The sequence below is a fragment of the Lemur catta genome, chromosome 1 (assembly GCF_020740605.2).
Source record: "Lemur catta isolate mLemCat1 chromosome 1, mLemCat1.pri, whole genome shotgun sequence".
In the NCBI taxonomy this organism is placed as follows: Eukaryota; Metazoa; Chordata; class Mammalia; order Primates; family Lemuridae; genus Lemur; species Lemur catta.
Window position 1 is genome coordinate 65186796 of NC_059128.1, and position 15395 is coordinate 65202190.

General features: G+C 39.1%; 1 non-coding gene across 1 annotated transcript; it reads right to left on the minus strand.

Annotated features, from left to right (window-relative positions):
• Positions 1-560: 560 nt before the first annotated feature.
• On the minus strand, positions 561-667 carry LOC123631088. The gene has a single exon (XR_006732964.1). It is a non-coding gene; the product is annotated as a U6 spliceosomal RNA (small nuclear RNA).
• Between the last annotated feature and the right edge of the window lie 14728 nt (positions 668-15395).

The following is a 15395-nucleotide window of genomic DNA, read 5'->3' on the forward strand; positions in this document are numbered from 1 at the left end:
ATATATGCATATGTTATATAATAGTTATCATAATCAAATTAATGAACACGTCCATCACCACCCATGCTGTACTTTAGATCCCCAGAACTTGTTTATCTTTTAACTGAAAGTTTGTATTCTTTTGACCACTAGCTCCCTATCCCCCCAAGCCCCAGCCCTAGCAACCACCACTCTACTCTGTTTCTAAGAGTTCAGCATTTTTATATTCCACGTGTAAGTAAGATCATACAGTATTTGTCATTCTGTGTCTGGCTTATTTTGATTAGCATATTGTCCTCCAGGTTCATCCATGTGGTCACAAATGGCAAGATTTCCCTTCCTTTTTTATGGCTGAATAACATTCCATTATACACACACACACACCCCACAATTTTTTTATCCATTCATCCATTGCTAGACACTTGGGTAGTTTCCATGTCTTGGCTAATGTGGATAATACTGAAATGAACGTGGGAGTACAGGTATCTCTTTGAGCTACTAATTTCATTTCCATTGAATATATATTTAGAGGTGGGATTGCTGGGTCATATGGTAGTTCTATTTTTTTAAATTTATTTTTATTTTATTTTATTTTTTTCATGAATTTGCGTGTCATCCTTGCACAGGGGCCATGCTAATCTTCTCTGTATCGTTCCAATTTTAGTATATGTGCTGCCGAAGCGAGCACTGGTAGTTCTATTTTTAATTTTTTTTTTTTTTTTTTTGAGACAGTGTCTCGCTCTGTTGCCCGGGCTAGAGTGCCATGGCATCAGCCTAGCTCACAGCAACCTCAAACTCCTGGGCTCAAGTGATCCTTCCGCCTCAGCCTCTCGAGTAGCTGGGACTATCGGTGTGTGCCACCAAGCCCGGCTAATTTTTTCTATTTTTAGTAGAGATGGGGTCTTGCTCTTGTTCAGGCTGGTCTCGAACTCCTGACCTCAAGGTATCCTGCCGCCTCAGCCTCCCAAAGTGCTAGGATTACAGGCGTGAACCACTGCCTCTGGCCCTATTTTTAATTATTTGAGGAACCTCCACACTGTTTTCCATAATGGCTTTATCAATTTAAATTCCTGCCAACAGTGTACAAGGGTTCCCTTTTCTCTACATCTTACCAACACATAATCTTTTTTGATAATAGACATTTTGACATGTGTAAGGCAACATCTCACTGTGGTTTTGATTTGCATTTCCCTGATGATTAGAGATGTTGAGCACCTTTTCATGTAGTATTGGCCATATGTATGTCTGCTTTGGAAAAATATCTGTTCAGGTTCTTTGCCCATTTTTAAATCAGATTATTTATTTTTACTACTAGATTGTAGGAATTTCTTGTGTATTTTGGATATTACCACTTATCAGATATGTGGTTTACAAATATTTTCTCCTACTCTATAGGTTGCCTTTTCATTTTGTTTATTTTCTGTGCAGAAACTTTTTAGTTTGATATAGTTCCACTTATTTATTTTGATTTTGTTACTTTTGTTTTCGGTGTCATATCCAAAAAGTCATTGCAACGACTAATGTCAAGGAGATTTTTCCCTATGTTTTTTTTTCTAGAAGCTTTATGGTTTCAGTTCACACATTTAAGTCTTCAATTCCTTTCAAGTGAATTTTTGTGAGTGGTGTAAGAGAAGGGCCCAATTTTATTCTTTTGTATGTGGATATCTAGTTTTCCCAGCATATATTGAAGAGAATATTTTTACCCCATGGTGTATTTTTGGTATCCTTACCAAATATTAGTTGATTGTATATGTATAGGTTTATTTCTGAGCTCTTGACTCTGTTCTGTTGGTCTACGTATCTGTTTTTATACTAGTACCATACTGTTTTGATTACTGTAGCTTTGTAATTTACTTTGAAATCAGGAAATGTGATGGCTCCAGATTTGCTTTTGTTTCTCAAGATTGCTTAGGCTATTTGGGGACTTCCATGGTTTCATAAAAATTTTAGGATTGTTTTTTCTATTTCTGTGAAGAATACCATTGGAATTTTGATAGGGATTGAATTGAATCTATAGATTGTTTTGGGTAATATGGACATTTTAACAATATTAATCCTTCCAATCCTTGAACACATCATATCTTTTCATTTATTTGTGTTATCTTCAATTTCTTTCATCAGTGTCTTATAGTTTTCAGTGTACAGATCTTTCACTTCTTTGGTTAAATTCATTCCTAAGTATTTTGTTGTTTTTGATGCTATTGTAAATGGAATTGTTGTCTTTATTTCTTTTACAGATATTTCTTTTTTAGTGTATAGAAATGCAACTAATTTTTGTATGCTGATTCTGTATCTTGCTACTTTACTGCATTCATTAATTAGTTCTAACAGTTTTTTGGTGGAGTCTGTAGGGTATTCTATATTTAAGATCACGTGGTCTGCAAACAGAGACAATTTTACTTCTTTTTTTCCCCATTTTTATGTCTTTTATTTCTTTTTTTGCCTAATTGCTCTGGCTAGAATTTCCAGGACTATGTTGAATAGAAGTGGTGAGCATGGACATCCTTGTCTTATTTCTGATCTTACAGGAAAAGCTTTCAATTTTCACTGTTTCATACAATGTTAGTGGTGGGCTTGTCATATATGGCCTTTATTATATTGAGGTACATTCCTTCTACACCTAGTTTGTTGAGAGTGTTTATTCTGAAAGGATGTTGTATTTTGTCAAATGCTTTTTCTGCATTTTTGAGATGACCATATGATTTTTATTTCTCATTCTGTTAATGTGGTATATCGCATTTATTGATTTGCGTATGTTGTACCATCCTTGCAGCCCAATGATAAATCCCTCTTGATTATGGTGAATGATCCTTTTAATGGGCAGTTCAATTTGGTTTGTTGGTATTTTTTTGGGTATTCTTATGTCTATGTTCATCAGGTATATTGGCCTGTAGTTGGTTTTTTTTTAGTGACTTTATCTGGCTTTGGTGTCAGGGTAATGCTGGCCTCATAAAATGACTTTGGTAGTGTTCCCACTTCTTTAGTTTTTTGGAAGACTTTGAGTAGGATTGGCATGAATTCTTCTTTCTTTCTTTTTTTTTTTTTTTCAGACAGAGTCTCTCTTTCTTGCCTAGGCTAGAGTGCCATGGCGTCAGCCTAGTTCACAGCAACCTCAAACTCCTGGGCTCAAGCAATCCTTCTGCCTCGCCTCCCGAGTAGCTGGGACTACAGGCATGTGCCACCATACCCAGCTAATTTTTTTCTATATATTTTTAGTTGTCCAGCTAATTTCTTTCTATTTTTAGTAGAGACGGGGTCTTGCTCTTGCTCTGGTTGGTCTCGAACTCCTGAGCTCAAACGATCCTCCCGCTTCGGCCTCCCAGAGTGCTAGGATTACAGGCGTGAGCCACCATGCCCGGCCTGAATTCTTCTTTAAATGTTTGGTAGAATTCATCTATAAAGCCATCTGGTCCTGGGATTTTCTTTATTGGGAAGTTTTTGATTACTAATTCAATCTCATTACTTGTAATTGGTCTACGCAGAATTTCTTTTCTTTTCTTTCTTTTTGTAATAAGATATTACATTGCTGCAGCAGATCTTCTGTTTCTTTATGATTTACTCTTGGTAGGTTGTGTAATTCTAGTAATATATTTATTTCTTCTAGGTTATCCGACATGAGGAAAATTGGAAAATTCACAAATGTGTGGAAATTAAACAACACACTCCTGAACAACCAGTGGGTCAAAGAAGAAATAAAAAAAAATCTTGAGAGACATAAAAGTGCAAATAAAACATGCCAAAACTTATGGGATGTAGCAAAAGCAGTTTTAAGAAGGAAATTTATAGCTATAAATGCCTACATTAAGAAAAAAGAAAGGTGTTATATAAGCAACCCAACCTAACACCTCAAGGAACTAGAAAAAAAAAAAACAAACTAAGCCCAAAGTTAGCAGAAGAAAGAAAATAATAAAGATTAGAGCAGAAACAGATGAAATAGAAAATAGAAAAACAATAGAAACGATCAAAGGTACTAAGAGTTGTTTTTTGGAAAAGATAAATAAAATTGACAAATCCTTAGCTAGACTAAGCAAGAAAAAAAAGAGAGAGAACTCAAATTAATAAAATTTAAAAAATCTTAATCTTTCTTGGAACCCTGGTGGAGAAAACCGGTTGTGGGGTTTATGGTACAAGTATGGCCAGTTTTAACAACTTAATAAAGAGATACTTTATTAAGTCTTTATATCCTACTTTGAAATATCCCCTAAAGCCCCAATAATTATGACATCCATTTGTCTTGGGGAGTTCTCTTCCCTGATGTGTCTAGAAAGCACTTGGTGTGTGGGCCCCGGCTCAGGACCAGACTGGGCTGCTCACTGGTGTAGCTAAGAGTTCCCTTGAAGTGGAAGGATCCAAGGCCCTGCCAGGATGTCGCTGCCCTGGAGGTTGGCCTCTGCTGAGCTGCTGCTGCTGTTACCCCCAACACACCTGCCACCTCCTCACTGAAAGTCTCTGTTTTGCCTTTAAGTTGCAATTGTCTCAATAACTCCCCTCCTCCCTCTTCACCTCAGTCTAATCAATTCTCTCAGAAAAACTTCCAAGCCATAGAATAAAATTTAAAATTTAAATATCTGGTCTCCGGAAGCCATAAAGGAACAGATTGATAAATTTGACTGTGTAAAAATTTAAAACTTCTGTTTGGCAAAAGACAAGACAGACTGTGAAAATGTAATTGCAGAACATATGATAAAATGGCTAATTGCCTTAAATTTGCAAAATAACTCTCATACAAATGAATGAGAAAGCAAAACAACTCAGAAGAAAGTAGGCAAGTTATAAGAACAGACAGTTCACAGGAAAAATACAAATGGTCTGTAAAATTATGGAAATATACTTAGTCTCACACATATTTAAAAACATAGAGATTAAAACATCAGCAAGATATAATCTTTCAACTTTTAGATTGGTAAAAAATAAAAAAACTTTATAATACCCAGAACTGGCAAAAGTATGGATAAATAGGTACTTTCACATATTTTTGATGAGACTTAATATTGTTGTAACCTTTGGGAAGATAATTTGACAATATCTGTCAGATATTTAAACTGAGCACAGTGGCATGAGCCTGTAATCCCAGCTACTCAGGAGGCTGAAGAATGCTGGAGGGCAGGAGTTCGAGGTTACAGTGTGCTATGATCGTCCCTGTGAATAGCCACTGCACTCCAGCCTGGGCAACATAGTGAGACCTTATCTCTTAAAAAAAAATTAAGTGCATGTATGTTTTGACTGAGAAATTTCACTACTTGGGATTTACATTGTGAAAACACTGGATAAAATTTCCCCAAAGCGTATGTACAAGAACATTTGCAGAGACAATGTTTTAAAAGAAACCAAAAATATTTTACCCCAAAATATACTTCTTTGATATATTTCAAGACGGCTATTCAGAGGGCCTGCAGAAAGGAACAACCCTGAAAAGCTCCTTTTTGTGGAGGTGATTTGCATCTGTACAGAAAAATCTACCTTGGTAAAATAAACAGCCAGCCTTTCTCTGAGATCTCTCCCTTGTCTGGATCTAGGAAGGATTAACTCAACCACGGGCTACCAGCTCTTCTTTCTGAGAGCTGCTACTTGTGAGCTGTCATCTGTGTAACAAGACTGCCCTCGCTAGCCATGCCTTTTCTCTTCTCTGCCCCCATAATGTGTCTGCCAAGATCCAAGCCCCCATTCTTTGTGTAACCTCAAGATGGTGGGAAATCATCAACCATCTGGCCCTTTCTTTGAGTCTTCATATTTTGAACGACTGCCATGCACATGGTGCATGTTAATAAATTTTGTATGCCTTTCCCCCTGTTAATTTGTCTTTTTTCAGTTGATTTTCAGCCAAACTTCAGAGGGCAAAGGGGAAGTTTTCTCTTGGCCCCTACAGTTTTGGCATTGTGAGTAGAATAACCAAACCTGCTCTGCTCTTCTGGAAGCCACAGCCAAGGGAACACAGGACCTGACAAGCTGGCAGAAGGATTTGTTTTCCAGAGTCAGGAAAACTTTTTTTCTTTTAAGCAACTTACAGTTTACAGTGGTTGGGTAAAGTACACTTTGTGTGCAAAATTGAAACCTTTACCTTTTTCTCTAGCTGGTCTCTCCAAGATTTAGAAACTATTTGTGAGTACTTCTTATTTTTGGCAATATAGTTATTTGTATAAGTTCAATAAAAATCTATTTCCTTTTGTAATAGGACACAGTTGGAAACACTGGTTATTTTACCAAGGCTTTGACTGGAATGTCATATTGTCAAATGTAACCAGTCTGCTTTGAGGGATTGAGGTTGACTTTGTAAGTCCAACAGAATTGGAAAAACACTGGCCTGGTACCCTATCTACATGGTTCCCTTACAAGGTTTTTGACCTTGTGGTAAGTAAAGAATATCACTTCTGACAAGCCCAGGAATCTCAAGATATTTGGGGAGGAATTCATCTAATTCATATAGGTATTACAGACACAGTCTTTAGCTTGGTTCCTAAGCCTCAAGAGGTTTTAAAAAGTCTAATGTAAAATTTCTTATGAAAAAGTTCCAACAAAGCCAACTTTAAAAGTTCCCATATGGCCAATCACTATTCTTGCTGCACTTTATGTAAATAATCAAGCCAAGTATAATAAGACTAAAACTTATTTTGCAAATAAATTTGTCTATGATTTACCCTTAGTAGAAATGGAGAACTGGAGAGAAAAAAATAATTGTATTTCAGGAGAAAACCTATAGTACACCTGTTATTAGATTCCAGCTCATTGTTTTTCTTTTTTCTTTTTCAGATTTTATTATTTCCTGCAATCTGGACTAAATCTTAAATTTTTAGTTTTCTTCAATATCTGGCTGTGACTCCTTAGATTAACATTTCCGTTTTTTCTCCCACCCTGCTGACTTAAAATCACTAGAAATTAAAACTGTGCTTTTTCTGGAAGCCCTACAAACTAAAGCTAGACAACTTGATATGAACTTTGGGAGAAATCCCTATAGCAGTTTATAAACAGTCTGCATGCCTAGCGATGTAGGGACCACTCAGAAAGATTACTTGAACCACTGATTCAAACTACAACCCAGGAGAATCTGTTGGATTACCTGCCCACTCCAACTGAACATGCTTCAGAGAAAATCTAGTTTAAAGACTACTCCAGACATTAACCTTTGTTTTTCTTCTGTTTCCATAGAAATTGCCTCTTATTGAAGGACTGTTTGTCTGCATCATACATAAAGGTCTAGCTTTGAGAGCCCATCTGCAATGCCACCCCCTGGAATGGGACATGACTGTTTAATGGAACTGACTTATTCTCAGGACTAAGAGACTAGGTCAAGAAGATATGGGCTGGCCGGGTGTGGTGGCTCACGCCTGTAATCCTGGCACTCTGGGAGGCCGAGGCGGGAGGATCACTCGAGGTCAGGAGTTTGATACCAGCCTGAGCAAGAGTGAGACCCCGTCTCTACTAAAAATAGAAAGAAATTAGCGGGACAACTAAAAATAATATAGAAAAAATTAGCCGGGCCTGGTGGCGCATGCCTGTAGTCCCAGCTACTCTGGAGGCTGAGGAAGGAGGATCCCTTGAGCCCAGGAGTTTGAGGTTGCTGTGAGCCAGGCTGACGCCATGGCACTCTAGCCTGGGCAACAGAGTGAGACTCTGTCTCAAAAAAAAGAAGATACAGGCTGCTTGCTCCAATCTATGTTTTTTCCTCAATCTTTGCCAATCCCTTATCTCACAACCCCTAACCCAACTCTCTCCATAGCTACCAACCCTACTTTAATAAATGCCAGGCGCACTGTCTGGAGAATGGACACGCCTGAGGCTCTGACTGAGGGGGATGGGCGGGACACGGACAATGTATGTAACCTGAGCTTTTGTACCCCCATGAAGAGCTGAAATAAAAAATTAAAAAAAAATATGTGATACTTTCTGAAAATAAACTTTCAAATGGGGGACTAAAGGAAACCAAAAATATTTTACCCGGAAATATACTTCTTTGACATATTTTGAGATGGCTATTCAGAGGGCCTACAGATAGGAATAGCTTTGAAAAGCTGCCTTTTGTGGAGGAGATTTGCATGTGTACAGAAAAATCTACATTGGTGAAATAAACAGCCAGGCTTTCTCTGAGCCCTCTCCCTTGTCTGGGTGTAGGAAGGATTAACTCAACCACGGCTACCAGCTCTTTTTTCTGGGGGCTGCTACCTATGAGGTTTCATCCAGGTAAGAAGATTGCCCCTGCCAGCTATGCTTTCCCCCTCTCTCGCTCCGTATCCATCTTGCTACATTCAGAGCCACTGTCTTTGTGTAACCTCAAGATGGTATGAAATCATGAACCATCTGGCCCGTTTTTCGAGTTTTTACATTTTGTATGACTCCCATGCACATGTGTGCATGTTAATATATTTTGTATGCCTTTTCTCCTATTAATTTGCCTTTTGTCAGTTGATTTTCAGCAAACTTTCAGAGGGCGAAGGGGAAGTTTTTCCTTGGGCCCTACAGTTTAATAGCAAACAATTAAAAATCTAATTTTTTGAATAGCAAACAACTTAAAGGGCAAACTGAAGTATCTGTTGGCAGGCAAATTAAACTGGAGTATATAAATAGGAGTATATAAAAATAATTGAGCTGTTTAAAAGGGAGGTAGATTTGTAAGTGCTGAGAGGGAGGGATGGCCAAAGTATATTATGTAGTGAAGAGAACAAGTTACAGAACAATGTGCTGTAAATGAAAATTATGTGTTCATACAAACATGCACTAGGGAATTCAGTCATCATTTTTCTAGGACGTGTGCGGCACACACACACTCACACAAATTTAATGTTTGTCATGGAGAGAAAAGCTATTGAGGAGATTGTATTTTTCATTTCAAATGCATCCTTCTTTCTTTCCTTCCTTCCTTTTCTTTCTTTCCTTTCTTTCTTTCCACAGGGTCTCACTCTGTTGCCCAGGCAAGAGTGCATCATAGCTCACTACAACCTCAAACTCCTGGGCTCAAGTGATCCTCCTGCCTCAGCCTCCTGAGTAGCAAAACCACCCTTTAAAATTAATAAAGAGGAGCAAGGTGAGAACTGTGGTAAAGGCCTAAACTCTGCAAAGGCACAGGCATAGTTAAAAATAATAACAATAACCAGCCATTGTCCCCTAGTTTGCTTTCCTATAATTGCCACTCAGGAGTCACACAACTGATGGTCATAAAGATTCTTAACTTTCTCCATAGATGACGTCACCTTGTGAAACCTAAGACTAGGTTTTGAGATATCGTCCAGGCCCTGCATTCCAGTGGATCGGCTGACCCACCCAGACCAGTGGCCCACACCAGGGAACTGACTCAGCAAGGAAGACAATTTCTGTACCGCTGTGGTTCTGCCCCAAACCCAGCCAGTTAGTGGACCCAATTGCCTAGCCCTTTGCCTGCCAAACTATCTTTAAAAACCCTTTCTCCCAAATTCTCAGGGAGACAGATTTGAGAACTTCCTCCCGTCTCCTTGCATGGCACCTGCGATAGTAAACTCTTTCTCTGCTGTAACCCCTGCTGTCTCAGTGTATTGGCTTCCTCTTGAGCAGTGGGCAACAAACAGTAACAGTAGCTGGGACTACAGGTGCATGACACCACACCTGGCTAATTTTTTTTTTTTTTTTACTTTTTATAGTGACAGAGTCTTGCCATTGCCCAGGTTGGTCTCACACTCCTGGCCTCAAGTGAGGCTCCTGCCTCAGCCTCCCAAAGTGCTAAGGTTACAGGTGTGAGCCACCGCACCTGACCAACCTTTTTCTTTTTTTGAAAGGAAAGTTAGGACATAAAGGATTGAGTTAAATAGTCTTCAGTTCATGGCACTGCCCTATCACTGGCTTTCACAGACCCCTAACCCCATTTCCTGCTTTCATTTGCCTTCTTCCCCCTTACAGAAAACCATTCCATTTAATGTATATGCTGTTAGTTGTATGTGTTCTTGTAAAATGTGTGTTGTCTGCTGGGTATATTGTATTAATTTATGTAAGTGATATGTGTTATAGATCTTATTCTTTTTTTCCTTTTCAAACTTAGCATAATGGATGTTGCTCTGGGTATGTTGTTGCTTCTAACTGCTACATGTCTCCACATTTTTCCTACCTACTTTTTCTTAGACATCTGGATCATCTTTAGTTCCTCACCACCACAGTCTGGATAAACATCCTCATAGATGTTGTTATATAAATTTGAGTGAATTTTTTTCAAGAAAATACCCAGAAGTGGGGCTTGGTGGTCATAAAGTACAATGACATACAGCCAAGACCTGTTTGTTCTCCGCACCAGTCTACATCCTCACCAATAGCATAAGCGAATACCTCTATCCCCATATTATTGCTAATGCTTGGCATTATTCAGCTTTATAATTTTTTTGTCAGTGTGATAAAGTCATATCTCGTTATTTTAAAAGTTTGCATTACTCTGATAGCTAGTGAGTTTGGGCCTCTCTTTATATGTTTGCCAGCCTGTTTGATTTCCTCTTTTGCAAATTGCCTATTCATTTCCTTTGTTCATTTTTCTTTTGGGGTTTCTGCTTTTAATCTAAATTTTAATAGCTCCTTGTATATGCTAGATACTGTACTAGTCTTTTAAAAATTAGTTTTAGGTATAACAACACTCAATTTGTCATCTTTGTTAACTTTGATCATGAGGTTCTTCATTGAATAAATTTTCTTAATTTGATGCAATTAACTTAATCAGCTTTGGCCTTATGATTTGTTCTTTTGCTCTTCTTTCAAAGTCCTTCCCTGCCTCATAAACCAGGAAGATACTAACTCAAAATAGTTGCCATTAACTTATAATCTTTTGCCTTGAGGTCTTTAATCCTTTTGGAGCTCTCCTTGTATACTCTGGTAGGTAAGAATACAGTTTAATTTTTTTCCCTCTAGTGAGACAGTTTTTGCAATAATATCTTCTAAGCAATGTTTACTTTAGTCACTAAATTGTGATGCAATATTTACCATATATCAAATGCTCACCTGTAGACATGAACTGTTAGTTCTTTATTCTGTTCTATTTGTTCTATTTTTTTGTTCTTGTGCCAATATCATACAGTATTTAATTTTTTTATCATGTGATATAAGACAAAGAAAAATGCACAGAACATAAATCTACCATTTAATGACTTAAAATAATCACCTAAGTCACTACCACGCAGGTTAAGACATAGTAGATTGCCTATAACCCAGAAGCCCTATGTGTAGCTTCTCGGTTGTAACACCTTTCCATTATCTTTAAATTAACCGTCCTCCCAAAGTGACGATCATCCTGACATTTATGATAATTAATTCCCTACTTTGAAAAATGCTTTATTAAACATGTATCTGTAAGCCCTAGACTTTAGTTCTGCCTGTTTTTGAACTGTATACAAAAAGGATTTGTGAACTAAAATGAAATCTTAAGTCCTCCAGCCAACTGAATGGACCCCCTCTTGGCCAAGGGGACCCCAGAAAGACCCGAAAGCTGAATTGCTGGTCATGAGAAGGAAGGTCAGACATGCCTCATCATGCCCCCTTCCTTTCTTGGTGATATCCTTTGTAACTCATTAACAGGCCTAAGGATATGCAAGACAAAGCTTAAACCACACCTGCAAGTTCTAATTTACTTAACAGAGCACTTGAGTCTGAGCATATGTTTAGTGGTTTGTCTCTGATTAACCGACTTCCTTAACTTAAAACATCCTAAGCCTTTAGACAAAGCTTCATTTCTTTAACCAATTACAAATCAAAGAATCTTTAAACCCACCCATAACCTGTAATACCCCACTTTAAGATGTCCTGCCTTTTTGGGCCAAACCAATGTATGACTTCCATGTATTGATTTATGGCTTTATGCGTAATTCCTGTCTCCCTGAAATGTATAAAACCAAACTGTAACCCAACCATGGCAAGACCACTTGCTCAAGGCTTCTTGGGCATGGCTCTTTGAGCCACGGTAGCACATATTTGGCTGGAAAGAAACCTCGTTAAATTACTTTACAGAGTTTGAGTTCTTTTCCATTGACAGATTTTACAGTATGCATTTTTTTTATGCCTGGCTGATTTCACTCAACCTCATTTATGAGATTCATCTATGTTGTTGTGTGTAGTAGCAGGTTATTAAACCCTTCCCTGCTCCCATACTCATGGCTTTAAAGCTCCTCCCATCAAAGGATGGGGTCTGGTTCTCTTCCCTTGAGTCTGGGTGGGCACCGTGACTTGTTTTGGCCAATAGAACGTGGTGAAAGTGACCATGAGCCAATTCTGAGCTTAGGCCTCCAGCAGCCTGTATGCTTCTGCCCTGTATATTGGGCCTCCTGCTTCTGTCACGTGAACAAGCCTGGCCTAGACTGCTGGAGATAATATACGTGGACCAGAGGTGAGTTAGCTTGGTTGTCTGAGCTGAGGCCTCAGGGATGCAAAAGAGTCTCACAGCTGATCACAGATGCATAAAGCAGCTCAGTCGAGACCAGAAGAACTTTCCAGCTGAGCTCATCTCAATTGCTGATCCACAGAATTGAGAGTTAAATGAAAGGTTGGTTTTTTAAGTCACTAAGTCTTGAGGTAGTTTGTTATGTGTGATAGATAACCAATACATATTTCATTGTTGTCTATATCACAATTTATCTGTTCTAATGTTGACAGAAATTTGAGTTGTTTCCAATTTTTGTTTTCTATGAATTGTGCTGCTGTAAAACATTCTTATCAGGCCTCCTAGGGCATATGTGCATGCAGTTCTGTTGGGTATATGTCTAGAATTGAAATTTATTTTTAAAAGCAGTCTGACGCCACTGTAGAGCCATCTCTGCCAGATGACTTCTGGGTTATCTGATAATTGGATCAGGACAGTATTCCCAAGTAAGCTACATTCTACCTCCAGATTCCCAACAGGTTTATCATGTGCTATACCCCTTTCTTAACTGGAGTTGTGAGGTGAAACTATTTTTCCCTTATCTTAGGGGAGATTTCCTGGAATGCTTCAGACCACTAGCCTACTAAGAACTTTACTCTTATGGGAGGCCACCAAATCTTTGTTGGTGTATCTCCTACCCACTAGCTCACCAAATATGCTGATGTAACTCTGGATATTAAAGGGACTCAGATTCTTCTCCCCAGGAGGTTTCTCTACTCCCAGTAATGTGTTGGAGCAGACTTCTAGGTAACATTACCGAAAGTTTGGCACTTGTCCCTGAGGCCACATCAGAAGAACAAGGACAGTGGTTTGAGGAGAAAGAAAGAGAAGTTTATTAATTTGCTGGCAAATCAGGAGTCTGGCAGACTCCTGTCTCAAAGTACCAGTGTCCTCCTTCTGAGCAGAAGTAGAGCCTTTAAACTTTCTGCTCAATCCCATCTTTGGCTAAGATAATCTCATGACCTCTGCCCAGACAATTCCCTTGAGCCATCTCCTGTGGCACAAAGAATGAAAGACATTCCCCTGCCCCTTCCTACTGCTGGCCTGAGGCAGGGATGTAGGTCCTACTTCTCCAAAAGGAGTAGGGAATGTTTTAAAGAAACATAAAACATTTTTTCAAATCATTTCTTTTGTTACAGTAATGTGTGGGAGCAAAGAGACATGTGTTTAGAGAGGCTCTGCCTAAATACTCTGGGATCATTCAAGTCATGTAGCACTCGGTACATCAGGGGAGGGGTGATGTGACCCCATCTGCCTCTAGGACCTGAGTATAGGCCTGGTTTCTCTTATATTATTATAATAATTCACAAAGTGATACAGTGCATGCACTGCTGAACCCTGCCTTAAAATTGGCAATTAAAGGTAAGGTTCTCAATAAAATGACAAAATCCAGTCACAGCCTCCAGGCTCTGTCCTGCTCTGTCTCCCTGTGAAGTTCAGCCCTGCCCCAGAGTCAGTAGCCACTGGAAAGTTAATGATTCTGCACCTCTAAGATCCAGGGTCCTGCCCTCCTTCTGCAGCAATAGGAACCAGCAAGGATGTTCTGTCTTGGTTATACCCAAGGGACCAACACAGGACAATACACACAGAATCACATATAACAACCACATAAAAAGGGGAGTTTGGGCTGAGATAATTAATTCCATTTTGCCATAGATGCAAGGAAAGTCAGAGCCCCGTATCTCTTCAGCTGATCACATTGTGCTCACATTACATGGACTCTTCTCTCGCCTCCTATGAGGAGTTGGATAGAATAGGATTTGTGGTAAGACAGAGGGAGTCGCCCAGGAACCATGTGGAATGGATGTGGACTAAGCTGGTCTCTTCTTGGCTTTGGCCTAGCTGGCCCTTGAATGGCTTCTGTTCGGATAGAATTGAGAGGTACTTAAGGGTGTATATTTAATTCAAACACCCTAATCCTCTCCCGTTAATTCAATTTAAAAGATATTTACCAAGTGACTTCAAGTTACCACACAGTGCCCTAGGCCTAGAAAGCATAAATGTTGGTAAACAAGTACTATGGAACATAAGAAAGAGAGAGGGGAGGAAAGAAGGAAAGAAAGAAATGCCTCTTTAGTATTTGAGAGTTATGGGGGAAATGTAGATTATAATGACCACAGAATTAGTTGACTATAACTGTTTGCCACTAATGTATTGAAAAGAAAAAATGACAGGCTCCGGTCAGCCAATTACTAGTTTAGGGCATGGCTAGAAAGTCAGAAGTCCTTTTTTGTTAAGTTTAAAGAGAATCCCAACTCCTGCAGTTGGAGGGCAATCACACCAAAGACCAGAAACAGGAATTAATTGCAAAAGCAGACCTTATAAGAGAGTTTGCAATCTCAGCAAATCTCTCACTGAGATCTGGGATGGGAATACCTGGGTACATGCTGTTGAGAATCTTGAATCCCAAAGAGTCCTCTGAACTTTCTGGGCCTGAGGAAGTGGCCCACATCTCCTATGCCACCCCATTTGCTAGGGGATAACAGTTTCCTCCTGACTGGAGATTATGCAGAGGCCTCCAAAGGTATTTGCCTTGAAAGATGATACTTGCCCAAACCTCCTCTCATGACTTCTGGGCCTATAACTAGGTCAGGTCTCAACATGATCCAATCAGGAAAATATTGGCCATACTTCAGGAGTAAAAAATATTATCTACCATAAAAGTTGTAGTACTTGGATAATAAAAAAAATAATAATGGCAGGAACTGGGAGAACATACTGGGAGTGGATATTGGGGTGGCTGAACTGTTGGAGTATAAGGCTAAATAAAGGAATGTTTGCTGATATGGTGACTCAGGATTTAATATCCAGGCATGGGCACTTGGATGTTGTTCAGATATGTTGCATAGATGGCTCCTTGAAGCTTGGAAATGATAATGGCTAACAGTAAATAAAGTGAAGATGCTGGAAATGTCTTGGCAGAGTACTGAAGATGTGGTCAAAAGAATCAGAGAAATGGATATCATACAGCAGGCTTATTACGTAAGACAGGTCCTTATTGACTGATTATGTTCCCCTGGGGAACCTATAAGAGATTTGCTATATGAAAGCAATGAGGAATATG